This window comes from Crocuta crocuta, unplaced genomic scaffold (genome assembly GCF_008692635.1).
Source record: "Crocuta crocuta isolate KB4526 unplaced genomic scaffold, BGI_CrCroc_1.0 scaffold138, whole genome shotgun sequence".
Taxonomy (NCBI): Eukaryota; Metazoa; Chordata; class Mammalia; order Carnivora; family Hyaenidae; genus Crocuta; species Crocuta crocuta.
Window position 1 is genome coordinate 9,398,070 of NW_027532585.1, and position 17,228 is coordinate 9,415,297.

Below are 17,228 nucleotides of genomic sequence, written 5' to 3' on the forward strand. Positions count from 1 at the left end.
AATTGGTCCCTGAGGAGTGGTCACCATGGGAAGACACCCTCACATGGCTGAGAAACTTTGTGAGCAGAAGTCACACGCTGGCAGTCCCTGGCCCATAGCCACCCACAGCTGTGTTCTGTTCTGTGTGCAGTGATTTACTCATTTTGTGTCATTTTCAGACATTTAAAATTCAGGAGCTTTCATATTCAAAGAATTATTTCTAACCTTTCTTGAAATATCAGAGTAATTGGCAAATACGGATTTTGTTCCCAAATGGCAAGACTTGACAAGTTGAGTAGCAATGCCCACCTTTGGTTGGAGCTGAGGTTTTGCTTCCGTAAAGCCCCCAGGAAGCCCACTTCCTTCATTTCAATTGCCTGCCAAGCCCCATAGTTGGGATATTGCTGCCCCTGCTCTGTGACCAAGTGGTTCTCATTCTGGGTTGTATATTATAATGAATTATCTTGGGAGCTTACAAAAAGAGGGGAGAAAGAAAGAGATTGGAGAGAGAAAGGAAGAAGAAGAAAGGAGAAGAAGGTGAATGGAGAAGGGAAGGGGAAGGAGAAGGAAGCAAAGCAAAAACAAAACAAACAAAACAAAAAAAGAAGAAGACTGGACTTACAACAGAGGATTGTTGCAGAACCTCAGGGATGGGGCTCAGGCATCAGCATTTTTTAAGCTCTCCAGGTGATCCTATGACAACAGAGGGTTGAAAACCACTGGCTCATCCTGAGAACATTCCAGAAGCTGCCTCAAGAGAGAATCCCAGGACGTTTACAAGTACCTGAGGGTTCATATGTAGCCACTTTGATTAAAAGTCACCTGGTAAATTTGACCTTGATGTGCAACCCTCAAAAATTTTGTTTAAGTCAGGGCAGGGAGGTTGTGGCAAAGTTTGCATTTTTCCCAGTGGTTTGGTGCAGGTGGTCCAGAGCCTTTGTGGGCTCAGAGCTTTCCTTCCTCTCCTTCTAACAGGATGGAACTAAGGGGAAGCTCAGGAAAAGCAGCCATCTCATGTCATAAACAAGGAGAGCCAGGATAATTATGAGGCGGATGTTGCCTAAGAAAGCTGACCAGGCGTTATTTCTGAAAACCAACGTGGCATTTTAAATGAATTCTGCTCCTAGCTTCCACCCTGTTCTTCAACCTGACTGCAGTGTATCTCTGAGTGCAGATGGTCGCTGAGGGACGGACTGTTGACATCTCAGTTTGAAATGTACGTGCCAGGAACACTTCTTGATCAGAGGGAATTCTCCCCTTTTCTGCCTATTCCATGCCATTTGGACTTTCAGAAAAGTTGTCCCCACCATGATAAAATGGTGCAAATGGAAAGTCATCAGAGGAAAGACTACTTGAGTTTTTCCTGACTGACTCAGCTCACTCCATATCACCATTGTGGAAGTGATAAGGACTGATAAAGAGTCTTCATTTGATAGTTTCTTTCAAAATCTAAAAAAGAAAGAAAAATAGGAAAATACAGGAGAAATTCCTTGTGATGTTGGGCTAGGTAAAGTTGTCCTAGATAAACTACCAAAAGAGTAGTTTTTAAAAGAAAAAAAAAGATAATTTCAACTTCATCACAGCTAGGAACCTCTGGTCTTCGACACATTACTGTTGACATGGAGAAACTATTTGCAAATCCCATATTTAATGAAGAACTGATATCTGGCTCTGTATAAAGAATTCTAGAATAGTCGCATCTCAGGAAGTAGCAAACTCATTTTTAAAATAGGCAAAAAATTTGAACTGACACTTTACCTTAGAGGATAACAGGTTGAAAATAAGCATGTAAAAAGAATCTCAATATCTTTAGTTGTTAAGGAAATATAAATGGCAACTACATTGCCATAGCACTCCATGTGTATTAGACAGTCCAAAATTGAAAACAACTGACTGCATCAAATCTCAGTGAGGATGTGGAGGGACAGAAACACTTATCCACAGCTGATGGGAAGTAAAATGGTACAACTACTTAGGCAAACAGCATTGCGATTTTTCAAAAGATTAATCCTACACCACAGAATCCAATCCTTCTGCTTGTAGATAATTACCCAAGAGTAATGAAAGTATCCATCCATCTAAAAACTTGTACCTGAATGCTCATAGCAGTTTTATTTGTAATAGCCTCAAATTGGAAATGATCCAAATGGCTATCAACAGGCTAACAAATAAATAAACTGTGATATATACAGACAGTAGAGTGCTACTCAGTAATTAATATGAATGAACTATAGATCCATGTTCAACATGGAAGAATTTCAAGATGATTATACTAAGTGAGAGAAACCACACAAAAAAGTACATACTGTATGGTTATATTTCTATAAAATTCCAAAATATGCTGGCTAAAACAGAAAGCAGATCAGTGATTGCCAGGGAACAGTATTTGGAGGAGGGGAGAAGGAATGAGAGGAAGGGATTATGAAGAGATAGGAGTAAACTTTTGAGTGCATATATTCATTATTTTAATTGCGTAGGTCATTTCCTGGGTGTATATGTATATCAAACCTTATCAAATTTTATACTTTAAATATATGCGGCTTATTGTTTGCAATCATCCCTAAATAAAACTGTTTGAAAAGGAAAGGGAAAATGAGCAACAACAAAAAATTAGTTCTGTGATTTGTGTTGTGCTTGTTAAGATTTTTTTCTGTTAAGTGACAGAAAGCTGAGTGCAAACTGGCTTAGGTGAGTCTGAGTCCTCTGGAAGATATTTCCCTCATTAGAAGGAATAAAAGTGAAATTAAGGAAGCTAGAACTTAGAAAATTTTATATTTAACTCTTCTTCTCCATCTGGCTAAATCAGAAATAAATGAGCTCACTTTCACATTTACTTTGTAAAAAGTTTTTTTTCTGCTCAAAGCTCAGAGGCAGAAAGAGAGCACAAGATCTTGGCTGGGTATCAGATGCTATTTCCTCCAGCAGTGGGGCAGGGCTGTAAAGCTTAGGAAAATGTCTTTGCTTGCTTTCTTTCAGGTCTTTGGATAAGCTTTTTCTTTGCTCTTTCTTTTGCAAAGGGAAAGGTGTAGGTCGATTGATTACGTAGAAGGCAGGCTACACCAAAATGCTGAAAATTACAAGGAAGCTTAAGGCTCTGTGAGTACAAAAAAATGTGTCCATGGCTCTGGGTACCAGGTTGGGGTGCAAAGATGCTGTGCCCTTTATACCCAACATTGTCCCTTTTGGAAGGAACCTTCAAATTCAGTCATTAAAGATAACGGACTGTGTGATGGTAATGTGAATGTCCAGACAATCCATGATGTGGGTGAGCAAGGGGATGCTGACTGCTAAGGAGATGAGTCTTCAACTGTACTGATCCATGGGAAACCAACATTATAAGGTCCATTCCATTGATAAGAAAGATGAAGTATTTGGAGAATACTTGGAAGAAACTTTTTCCATTTAAAAGTTAAACTTTTGTTTACGCCTTCCCTCCTGCCAGGAGTAGTTAACATAATTTTTATCATTATCTCTGTTGTGTACCAGAAGGGCTACTGAGAGCTGCACCTGTTATTGCTCTAGAGAGGTTAGTCCATCGCAACTTCTGGGAAGTTTAGCCCCCCATACCACATGACCTTGCGCTGGTGGCCACAGTGATTGGATCGAAGTGCACACCTGACCTGAACCCAGCCAGTGCCGTCAGCGAATCAGATCCCCGGTGGGGAATCCGAATTATGACCCAAGGACTCATCGGACTCTAGTCAGATGGTGGTGGTGGGTACTGAAGACCAAGGGTCACAATATGTTGAGGTGTTAAGGAAGCTGAAATATGAGGGAGAGAGAGAGGTCATATGGTTCCTGGGGGACTTTGAGTGTAGTATCTATTTCTGACTCTGTAGTTCCAATTATCCTGAAAACAAAGCCACCTTTCATTGCCCTTTCTTGGATGTCTATGTTCTCTCCTGTTTTGTCCTTAAAGTAAACCCCTCATTGAGTTAGGTGAGTGGGCTGCGGTCATAATCTAAAGAGTGCTGACTACCATTGGTCAGTATTATAGGACTTCAAGTGCCCTAGAGTACACAAAAGCACATTTTAAGCATTTATTTTTTTACTACAAATGAGATAGGAATTCTTATTTTTATTTTGCAGAAACAGACCTGAGGAAAAATATGTTTCAGGGAGGGGAAATAAATTGTCCAAGATCACACAGGTGATCAGTGGTGGATTTGGGATTTAATCCTAGGTGCTTTGAAAGGATACTGCCATTTCCACTATAGCTAATCGTTTGTCCTTGGTTATAGTTACAGTGTAAGTTTGGCTACGTGTAATAAAGGGAAAAAAAATAAGTGGCTTACGAAAGATTTCTCCCTGACGTAACGGTTCCTGAGTAGGTAGTTCAGTGCCAGTTTGATGATTGTTTCCAGAGACCCAGGCTCCTCTTTCCTCTTGCTCTGCCATCCCCAGGATATTACCCTTGCCTCCTGGTCTGAGATGGGTTACCTCCATGACCATGTTCCAGCAAGCAGGATCAAAACAGGGGATGCAGGGAAGGGGCCTACTTCTTCCCCTTAAGGACATGCCATGTAAGTTACACACATGACTTTCCACCATATTCCACTAGACATGATGTGGTTACATAACAAATCTAACAAGGGAGTCTGGAAAATGTCATCTTTATTTTCAGTAGCCATGCCCTCAGCTGATAACTGGGGTTCTCTTGCTGTGGAGGAGACTCGGGAGATAATGGATTGGGGATGACAACTAGAAGTCTCTGCCTACGTGCCTGTTTCCTCAAAATCCAGGTTGTTTCTTCTCCCCATTAGGAGAAGGAAGCCATTATGCAAACTCACACTAAGATGCAAATGACTGGCAAGGGATGCTGCTTGAGAGGAGGTCCAATAGAGAGACGATACAGGAGGACACAAAGAAGGAGCAGAACACCGAGCACTGGAAGAGATAATTGGGGGAACTCCCATGGGGAAATTGATACAGAAAAGGAGGCTGGAGGAAAAGACAAGGTGTGCTAATTTCACAGTTCTGCAAATATCACTTCTATTCCTCAAGTTCTCTCTGTTCTGTGATTTCAGGGATAAACGTGGGTACAGTAGGAATATGTCAGTTAAATCAGTCTCTATCTTTTCCACTAGGAATGAATAAAACTTCCACACCAGATGCTGGACATTCCAGACTGGTGAGTTAAGATGTGGGCTTAGCTTAGCCCCCATATATTGAGTTTCATGGTGTTGTCTTTCTTCTTTAATGAGTGAAACCTAAAGAAACCCCAGACTCTTCGCTGCTGCTGTATCAACAGTATTAGTATTGTAGGTTTCAACCCTAAAGGCAGGGATAGGATGGTTAAATTTCAGCTCCTGACTGTCATTTCCTCTTTGAGTCAAGCTTAAGGTTGAGGCCACCAATCCTCCAAGTTCCATGCTGGGAGTCTCCTGCTGGGTCAAAGATGTTTGATGATGTCACTCATGAGCTTGACATTTGGTAGAGCCCCAGCACCATGTAGGTGAGCCCATCTTAAGGGCCTGTAAACTCAGACTGAGAGGGGAATTGCCAAATCATTTCTAGAAGAACTGAGACTAGAATTCTCATCTCTTCTCTCCCAGACTTACACTTTCTGCCACACCAGCAGCCTTTTCCTTCCAGCCTTCACTTTATTAGGAATGCTCTTTCTAAAATGTTCAGGAGTGACCCCCCCGCCAAAGAACCAGGAAGAGTCTACATCACTCCCACTGTTAGACCTTCCCTGTTCTGTTAAAGGAGGGCTCGGGAAAGCTCCATCCCGCCCACCCAGCACCACTTGGTGGCTGCGGAGAAGTGATGTGTGGGTTTCCTGTGTTGGAAAGCTGGCCTCAGGAAGGGCCTCATCCCAGTGGCCAAGGCATTAAGAAAACCTGTGGCCACCGTACCTCTTCCTTGCCCTTAAGGCCGTTCTAAGTCTGCTTTCTCCCATACTTCCTGAGCCAGTATAACTTCCCCAAGTCAGAAAAACCCAGGAGTGGATCTGGACTAATTGATCAGCTTGGGGAAGCCCCTGTGTTGATTTTTACAACCTCCAGAAATAAATACCATATGCATTTGATGTGATTAATGTGGATGCGAATGCCAAAGAAAGTAATAAAGATTTGACACTTATTAAAAAGTGTTGCCAGGAAAGTATGAATGATTATTTTAATATAAGCATCCTGTGACACATATCCCCCTGCTTTTCTTTAATTTCCCCATAGATAGGCTGCCGTGCGTGCCATACCCTTGTGAAGCAAATGAGAAATTAAATTTGGAATTAAATTTTAAAAAGAAATTGCAATTGTTTTAATTATAAGTCACCCAGTGTGGGTCCTGAGCTAGACAGGATTTCAGGCACTGACGAATTAGGGTGCTAGCCATAGGAGGGGACTAAGATCTGAAGCCTGGAACTTGGATTTTCAGCAGGTATTTGTGCCTGTGCTTAACTCCCATGGGGGAGAACGTATTTGTTATTAATTATTATTGAATGAAAAAGCAGGTTGAGAGCCTTTTTCATTGTAGCATCCACAGGCCTTCCAGCTATGTAAACCCCATTAAACCTAATGGGGCTCTTCTGATTAAAGCTCCATGCTTAAATCCAGAAGATGCTCTGGATTTGTGCATATGTTGAGGTCTACTGGGTAAACAACCTATATATTAACTAACTCTTAAGTTATCATTAGAACTCAAAAGGACTCTCCAGCATAGTACTAAATCCCCACTAGGTACTAGGAGTTCTAAAGTAACTGGTAACCCTTCGTAATTCAGCGTAGTTGAAATAACATGCTTTTCCTTCTCATCCTACACCTGTTCCTCCTCTTGTGCTTTTAGTTTCAGTTAATGGCACCACCATTTACCCTGACAGCCCTCCCTTCTCAGTCAAAGCAGACGTCACTTCTCCTACCACCGTTCCCCACTGACTTTGGATGTGACCTTAGATGCTCTTCATCCAGAACATCAGCCCACCACTGCTCATGCCCAGAATTGGCCTTTGGTGTGAAAACATTTTCCAATTCATCCTAGTAGCTTTTCTCACTGTCCACATCTCTGATGGGTCACTGAGCACAACTGCCTTCTATGTAGCTCATTTAATTGCACATTCTTCCTATCCTCAGTGTTATCAACTTCCTATTTCTTTTTCTTTTTTTTTTTTACACGAAAAACAGTACTGTATTTGCTTTTTTGCAGCTTTAGAGCAAGAGTTCCCAGACCAGCTTTGATTAAATGTAAGTCTCCACAGCTGTAGCTCAGGGACCTGGTGGCGGCGGGCAGTGTTGGGCACATCACCTCTGTTGCCAACTTAGCTGCTCATGTTCCGTGTATCTTGTGCATTAAGATTCTATGGAATATTTTTTGAGTAAAAGATTGAAAGCCAATGGTTTGCAAGCACACAAAGCCAGAAAATAAGGACTACATACTTGGTTTGTCTAGAGAGAACCCCACTCCACCATAGAGGATGAGTTTAGAATGGCAGAAGGTAGCCGTTGGTTATTTCTGGCCATTCTCTACTTACCATCCAACCTCAGGTCTTATCTGCCTTCTCTGCATCTCCCTGTGGCCCAGGTGAGGCTGACCTTATGGTGACTGCCCCATAAGCATTCCCTTGCTCTCTGACTTCTAGCTGAGTACGGACAGTAGAAGGCACTGGTCCTAGATTTGGGAGGGTAACAAAGTATGGTGAGAGGGTTAGGATTGCCAGATTTTGCAGATAAAAATACAGGATCCCTGCATCTCCCCATTTCCCCCAACCCCCAGCCCCTGGTAACAGCCAATCTACTTTCTCTTTTTACGAGTTTAACTCTTTTTAAAAAATTCATTGTTCTTTTTTTTCTTTTTATTTAAATTCCACATATCATTGACATCATACAGTATTTGTCTTTCACTGTCTGACTTATGCCACTTCACATAATTTCCTCCAGTTTCATTCATGTTGTGGCAAATGACAGGATTTCCTTCTTTCTCATGGCTGAAAAACATTCCATTGTATGTGTATACCAGTGTATATACCATATCTTCTTTATCCTTTCATTGATTAGCAGACACTTGGTTTGTTTACACATCTTAACTATTGCGAATAATGCTGCATTAGCATTAATAAATACGGGAGTACATACCTCTTTGGTTTGTTTCCACATCTTAACTCTTGTGAATAATGCTACATTTAATAAAGATGGGAGTGCATATCTCTTTGAGAGACATCTCTTTGAGAAAATGATTTCCTTTCCTTTGGATATATACCCAGAAGTGGGACTGCTACATCATATTAGGTGAATAGGTTATGACGATATTAGGTACATCATGGTGACTACAGTTTATAGTAATGTATTACATACTTGAAATTTGCTAAGAGAGCAAGCAGGTCTTGAGCATTCTCACCACACACATACACACACACACACACACACACACACACACACAGGAACTATGTGAAATAATAGATGTATTAATTAACCTGATTATGGTAATCATTTATATATTATATATTAAAATTTATACCTACTTATATACAAAGTGTGATTACTTATGATATGTATATCTCAAATTGATATATATATCATCAAATCATCAGATCATCAAATTGATATGTATATCATCAGATCATCACACTTTATGCTTTAAATATATGCAGTTTTATTTGTCACTTCTATCTCAGTAAAGCTGGGCGGGAGGATACAGGACCCTAGTAAAATTTAAGTTGTAGGTAACCATGAAGTATTTGGGACATACTTAGGCTACAAAACCATTGTCGTTTATCTGCAGTTCATATTTAATGGCACACCCTGTATTTTGGCTGGCAATCCTAGAGAGGCTGGGGCACTTATTCCCGCCCCTGCTGCAACCTGGCTGAAGTTTATAATGACTGTGTTCCTTTGACAACAGCTCTGGTTGGGGCACTGCAATGGCTCCAGTTTTCATTGGGCTAGAAACTCAGTCCCTTCCCACTATTTGCAGTGTCTGAGAGACTCACCCTCCCTTGTTGGAAACAATCCTTTTAAAAAACTGAGTTCAAGAAAATCCTTTGGAATAGGCCATCTGCTTCCTGTCTGATGCAAAGGCCACCCCTGTTAAAGGCCTGTGTCAGGTCCCTGCTGTTTCAGGACAGGGCACTCCTAGCTTGGGGCTTCACACCATGCCAATGTCCATGGCAACAGGCCACAAGAGTGAGTCCAGCGGTCAGGCACCAGCCCATCAATATCTACTGTGCAGACTGGAATTAGAACATACTGTAGATGAAAAGTGACTGACAGAAAGAGTTTTCTAGGCTTCTCAGACTGGGTTCCCAAAACATAAGAGATGTTAGTGTCTGGATGTGTCGGTATCTGTACATACACACACGTACATGTACACATATGCATGCATACATATACATAGATACATACAAACATTGTAATTTTATTTTTATTTTATTTTTAAAGTTCGCTTCTAAGAAAAATTTTCTTAAAATGAATTTCTAAGAAAAATAACCTTAAAAAAAATAAACCTAGTCTTCCTCTGTGATAATCTGCCGTTTCTGCTATGAAGAAAAGGTGAAGCAAAGCAAAGAAGCTGAGTGTAATTCCCTGAGGGAGGAGGAGCCGAATTTCCATGAGTTCATGAGGCTCAGGCCCATTTCAAGAACCACAGGGTGATGTACGTCATCTATTGGGTCTTGATTCATAATTTCAGCTTGTATTTGTGAGATGCTGTTCTTTGCATTTTTAATAAAATAAAAGCATATGATTTTTTCAATTTGTCTTTTTTTTGTTTAATCATAAAACTTTACATTTGCACATAAATCACAGATAATTTCCATGGTTCTGTGCAGCACTTCATTTGCATGATCATTTTTTGATGTCTACTTTGATCTAAGCGTGAATTATATCTCATGAGGCCAACTGGTATCCATCAGCAATGCATTGTGATATAAAGCATGTACTTGAGGAAATAGATTGAGGAAAGGCTGATGGAGTCCAATCACAATGCATTCACTGCCTGGATGATCTTTGAGCCACAAGCTATGGGCAAGGTCCCACATCTCCATTGTGGGCCCCCACTTCTTCCTTCTGAGGCTGGCAGGATTGCATCAGGATGCTGAAACACCTCCTTTCCTGACCTTCTCAGCTGCTCCACCCCTGCAAAGGCTTTCTCTTCAAACCCTCGGCCCTCAGGTTTCCTACTACTTTATTCCCTTCCAGAGACAGCTCTGTCGTCTTTACCTAGGCTCACCCCTTTGCATTCAGGCACTTAGTAATTCTGCATCTTCAAAGAAATTAGGAGATACTCTTCCCTAAAAATCAACAAGCACAGTGTTGGAGATCCTGATTTTGGTGTAAGAATCTTAACTCAGGAGTCTGGCAAACTGGATGGCACCCTAGCTTACTCTTTCCCAAGTGTCGATTTTAGGAAACTAGAACTGTGCTAATGCTCAGTCTCCTTATGTGAAATGGACATAATATTACCCGCCTGGCTAGCTCACAGGATTCTGGCTGGGGCTCAAGGCATTTATAGACTTAAAGGTTCTTTGAAGAATTTAAAGGCTGACAGAAGTCCTCTCTCTCTAACGTTACAGCAAATAGATCACCTTGACTAAATCGAGAATGCAGTTCAGGAAAACAGCCAATTTTTTTCTTATGGAACAAGTCATGGATTGACTGCTGGTCGTTTGGCATTGTGTGAGGGAATTAAGTTTTCTTTCATTTTAACAAATCTGAATCGAGTACCTGTCATGTGCTAGGCACCGTGGCAGTAGGAGTAAAATGAGAACTTAGTTATAAACCCTGCCATCCAGGAGTTCACAGCTTTGTTTGGGAGCTACTAACTAGGACATGATCTAGCAAGAATAATCAATGTGTCTGCAAAGCACTCTGGGAGTATGAATAAGGGAACAACACACTCTTCCTGGAAACCGGAATAGTTGTGGGAAAGTTTTGCACTGGACATTCTCTTGTTCAATCATTTATTCATTCAACAAATCTCTTTTGAGTCTTGGCTTTGTTTCAGGCTCTGTGCCCAGGGCTGGGAATATAGCAATGAACAGGTCATATGTTTTCTGTTCTCAGCAGCTTACAGAGCAGTGGGATAGTCAAACATTAACCGAGCATTTTGCAAATATAAAATTATAAACTCTATTAAGTGCACAGATTGTAGTACAGGATAGTTTTGCAAGAGTCCAATTAACATGGTGGTCCAGGGTTGGTAACTGACCTATCACAGTGGTTCAAAGTCTTCCTATAGGAAATAACACCTAGACTGAGATCTTAAGGATGGGTAGGGGTAAGGGAATGGGATGAGCAGAAGAAAGAACAGCATGTGCAAAGGCACTGAGGAATGGCAGAGTAGTGTTTCTTAGAAGAACTGAAAGATACCTTGATATACAGGAGTAAAAGCCTCACAAAGTGTCCTAATATTTCTGAATCTGGATTCATTTTATTTTGTCTTTATTGTATCATCTTTTCTCCAGTTACCATCTAGGGCACCAGTGTCCACCATTTTGTAGACATCCTGAACTCTTAGCTATGCTCTCCTTTCTGGATGCATACTGAGTCCTTTTATTGAACATATACTGAGTCATGTCACAGAAAATTGGGGATGAACATGCAAGATTGGAAAGACCAGAAACTCAGAAACAGTTTAGGGACATTTTCTCAAGCTACCATGAATGTGACTCAGAGTTCATGACTTGATTTCTGTTTCTGGTTTACAGGTCTAAGTACATAGACTTTGAGTGGGCTCCCTCGGGTGAGTTGTCTTCCCCCTGGATCAATCTCCATGGCAGGAGGCAACAACACATAGGGAGTGTCTATGAAGGGCCAGATGTTGCTCAGTGTGTTTTGGACATGTATCTCATTTAATCCTCAGAGTAGATATTACCCTATTCTCCGTTTCACATACAAGAAAGTAAGACAGAGACAGATGAGACACTTGCCAAAGTCACAGCTTGTGAGAAGAGCCAGATTTTGAACTCAAGGAGCCTGATTATAGATACTGTACTCTTAATCATTGTTCTATACATGGGCCCTTCCATTATAGACCTGGACATGGTGCCTTTCTTTGTGTACTCAAGTAGCCATGAGCCAGAAAGACACCTCCAGGCTTGTTTGCTATATATCCCAGTTCAGGTTTAAAACTCCTCTTTCTTCTTAAGACAAGGTTTTCCACAGCTGTGAAGACCCAGAAGTACCTGGATGGCTCAGTCAGTTGAGTATCTGACTCTTGATTTCTGCTCAAGTCATGATCCCAGGGTGGTGGAATTCTCTCTCCCTCTACCCCTCTCAGCTTGTGTGCACACTCTCTCTCTCTAAAATGAAATTAAAAGAAAAGAAATGAAATGAAATACATAACCACAGCCCAAAATAAAGTCCAAAATTTGAGCATACTCAGATGCATACTACCGAGAGCATGCACAGAAATACACAAGTGTGGCAGGCATACTTTCCCAATGAGATGCAGGTCATTCTCTCACCGATGAATATATAAAAGTACAACCAAAGCTGTGGAGTAATCTCAGATGTTTTTTCCTTCAACTTCATAATGTCCTGCAGCACTTGTTTTCAGCTCCCACCCTTTCAGAATGTAGTCATGTCTCACCAATTCCCTTTAGGTCTTCCTGCACGGAACTTTCTTCCTTTTGTCTTTAAATCATAGTGCAGAGAATTCATTACCTCATTAGTTGGAAAGATTTGAGCAGGTCCTTTGGGGATAATAACATTTCTATTTATTTTTCTGTCAGAGAATCACAAGGAAGCAAACACAATTGACTGCAATAAAAGAAGTTTTTAAGAGTTTGCTCGAGTTTTCATAGTGACAAATGCTTTTTTTCTTAAGCAGAGGAGTTGGTGAATGGACCCCACTGCCTAGCTCAGGAAGTATGTCAATTTCTCCTCTTCCTTTGGAAATCCGCAGAGCCACTGAGAAGACTTTTGGAGATATAGGAGTCAGGAATGGACAGTGTCTTTAATGAGTAAGCTGGTCTGACTTAGACCTATTCTAGCATCCAGAGTATTGGAAGCAGCCAGAGGCATGATCTCCGTAATGAAAAGAAAAAAATTGCCACTACGTGGTAGCAAGTCACCACTGTCAAAACACCCAGAAGGAATTAAAAGGACTTTTACAGTGTCTGGGAGGTCACATAATTATGGATGTGGAGGAAGTCAGAGAAATAGAATTGTAAAGTAAAAAGCTGTACATATTTAATGTATACAATTTGATGAGTTTGGAATAAGTATACAATAGCAAAACCATCACCATAATCAATGCCACAAACATATCATATAAAACTATAAAAGTTTCCTCCCACTCTATTTTTTAACTCTTGTGTGTAATAAGAACAGTTAACATAAGTTCTACTATCTTAGAAAAGTTTTTAGTCTGTATACAGTATTGTTAGCTATTGACACTAGCACGTATAATACATTTCGAGGACTTATTTGTATCACTGAAACTTTATATTCTCTGATGAATACCTCCTCATTGCCCCCCTTCTTCCACGCCATGGAAACCACCATTCTACTCTCTGATGCTATGAATGACAAATTTAGATTCATTGTATAGTTGGTATCATGTAGTATTTGTCCTTCTCTGCCTGGTTTACTTCATTTAGCATAATGTCCTCCTGATTCATTTATGGTGCTCCAAATAACAAGCTCTCCTTCTTTTTAAAGGATTAATAATATTCTGTTGTAGGCAAATAGCATATTTTCTTTATCCATTTATCCATTAATAGATATGTAGGTTTGTCCATGTCGTGGATAGTTTGAATAGTGCTTCAATGAATGTAGAAATGAAATCTTCCAGTTCCTGATTTCAATTTCTTTGTATATCTACCCATCAGTGAGATTGCTAGAACATATGTTCTATTATTTTTTAAGTGTTTATTTACGTATTTTGAGGAAGAGAGAGAGAGAGAGAGAGAGAAAACATGAGCAGGGGAGGAGCAGACAGCCGGGGGAGAGAGAATCCCAAGCAGGCTCCGCTAATAGTGACTACACTAATTTCCCACTAACTGTATACAATGCTTCCCTTTTCTCCACATCCTCACCAATGAATGTTATCATTTTTTGTTGTTGCTGCTGCTGCTGTTGTTTTGTTTCTTTCTATAATAGCCATCCTAACATGTTTGACCTAATATCTCTTTATGGTTTTGATTTGCCTTTCCCTGATAATTAGAGTTGTTGAGCATGTTTTCAAATACCTATTGACCATTTGTATGTCTTCTTGGAGAAATGTTTATTCAGGTTCTTTGCCCATTTTTTTAAAATGTTGATTTATTATTTTGAGAGAGAAAGAGAGAGAGAGAGAGAGAGAGAGAGAGAAAACATGAATGGGAGAAGGCAGAGAGAGAGGGAGACACAATCTGAAGCAGACTCCAGGCTCTGAGCTGTTAACACAGAACCTGACATGGGGCTTGAACTCACAGACTATGAGATCATGACCTGAGCCAAAGTTGGATGCTTAATTGACTAAGCTTCCTAAGTGCCTCTGCTTCCATTTTTTTTAATTGGCTCATTTGTTTTTTGCTATTGGGTTTCACTAGTTTCTTATATATATATGAATATATATATGAATATATATGATATATGATTTATATATATGATTAACATAACAATATATGCAAAAATATATACATATGCCAATATTTTCTCCCTTTGTGTAGATCGCCTTTTCACTTTATTGTTTCTTTTGCTGTGCAGAAACCTTTCAATATGTAGTTCCACTTTATTTTTGCTTTTGTTGCCTGTGCTTTTAGTGTCATATCAAGGAAATTGACAAGGCCAATGCTTAGAAGCTTTTTTCTATGTTTTCTTCTAGAAGTTTTACAGTTTCTGTCTCACATTTAATCTTTACCTATTTGGATTTATTTTTGTATATGGTGTAAGATAAAGGTTAAATTTCATTTTTAAATGTGCATATCCAGTTTTCTCAACACCATTTATTAAAAAGCCTATCCTTTCCCTATTTTATAATCTTGGTACCCTTGTCAAAAATCAGTTAACAATCTATGTGTGGGTTTTTTTCTGGGCCCTCTATTTTGTTCCGTTGGTCTATATGTCTATGTTTATGTCAGTACCATACTGGTTTAATTACTGTTGCTTTGTAATAAATCTAGAAATTAGGAAGTATGATGCCTCCAGCTTTGTCCTTCTTACTCAAAACTGGTTTGGCTCTTCAGGATTCTTTGTGTTTCTTATGTGTTGTAGGATTTTTTTTTTTTCTATTTCTTAGCATACTATTGGGATTTTTGTAGGGATTTCATTGAATCTGTAGATTTCTTTGTGTAGTAGGACATTTTAATAATATTAATTCTTTGTATCCATGAACATAGGATATCTTTCCATTTATGTATGTCTTTTAAAATTTCTTGGGGCACCTGGGTGGCTCAGTCAGTTTAGCATCCAACTTCAACTCAGGTCATCATCTCCTGGTTTGTGGGTTTGAGCCCCACGTTGGGCTCTGTGCTGACAGCTCAGAGCCTGGAGCCTGCCTCAGATTCTGTGTCTGCCTCTTTCTCTGCTCCTCCGCCACTCTTGCTCTCTCTCACTCTCTCTCTCTCTCAAAAATGAATGAACATTAAAAAAAGTTTTAAATAAAATAAAATTTCTTTCATCAGTGTTTTATAGTTTTCAGTGTACAGATCTTTCACCATCGTGGTTAAGTTCATCCCTAAGTATTTTATTCTTTGGGTGGTTATTTTCTTGATTTACTTTTCAGATAGTTTATGGTTAGTATATAGAAATGCAATTGATTTTTGCACATTAATTTTGTAACCTGCAAATTTACTGAATTCATTTCAACAGTTTTGGGGGAGTCTTTAGTGCTTTTTACATATGAGATCATATCACCTACTGACAGAAATAACTTCACTTCTTTCTTTCTGGCTTAGATGCCTTTTATTTCTTTTTCCTGTCTAATTTCTCTGGCTAGGGCTTCCAGTACTATGTTGAATAGAAATGGTGGAAGTGGACATCCTTTTCTTGTTCCAGATCACAGAGGAAAATCTTTCAGTTTTTTTACCACTGAGTATGATATTAATTGTGGGATTTTCATATGTGATTTTATTTGTGTTGAATAAATTTCCTATTATATCTATTTTGTGGAAAGTTTTTTTTTTATCATGAATGGTTGTTGAATATTGTCACATATGGGGGGTTTTTTTGCATTTATTGAGGTGATCATTTATTTTTTATCCTTCATTGTGTTAATGTCACATTTATTTGTGTATGTTGAACCATTATTTTATCCCAGTAATAAATCCCATTTGGTCATGGTGTATGATCCTATGATGTGCTGTCACATTTGATTTTATTGAGAATCTTTGCTTCTATGTTTGTCAAAGGTATTGACCTGTAATTTTGTTTCTTGTGTCTTCTTTTTCTGCCTTTGATATCAGGATAATGCTAGCTGCATAAAATTGGTTTGTAAATATTCCTTCTTCTTTTATATTTTAGAAGAGTTTAAGAATTATTAGTATTGTTTCTTCTTTGAAAGTTTGGCAGAATTTACCTGTGAAGCCATCTGGTCCTGGGATTTTCTTTGTTAGGAGGTTTTTGATTGCCGATTTTATCTCCTTATTTGTAATTGGTCTGCTCAGACTTTTTATTTATTCTTGATTCAGCCTTGGTAGGATGTCTATATCTAGAAATGTGTCCCTTCTAGGCTGTTCAGTTTGTTGGTGTGTAATTGTTCATCAGAGTCTCTTATGTTCCCCTCCCTGCTTCACGGCATCAGTTGTAATGTCTCTTCTTTCATTTCTGCTTTTATTTACTTGAGCCTTCTCTCTTTTTTTCTTGGCTAGTACAGCTAAAGTTTTGTCAATTTTGTTTGTCTTTTCAAAAAACCAACTCAGCTTCATCAGTTTTTCTATTCTCTCTCTTTTTTTGTTTGTTTATCCTAAGGTATTTTCCCTGTTTCATTTCTTCTTTAACCCAGTGGTTATTGAAAAGTGTGTTGCCATGTGTTTGCAAATTTTCCTGTTTTTCTTATGATAATGACTTTTAGTTTTATTCCATTGAGCCAGAAAAGACACTTGGGAAGATTTTAATTTTATTAAATTTGTTAAGATTTGTTTTGTGACCTCATGTATGATCCATCCTATACAGGGTTTCATGTGTGCTTGAGAAGAATGTGTGTTCTGCTGTTGTTCTGTGGAATGTTCTGAATATGTCTCCGTATCATTTAGGTCTGCTATTTCCTTCCTGCTATCTGGATGCTGTGTTCATTATTGAAAGGGGGCACCAAAATTATTCCCAGCCTTCTAAAAATTTTTTTTGAAATATTTACTTATTTTTGAGAGAGAGACAGAGTCAGAACATTCCACA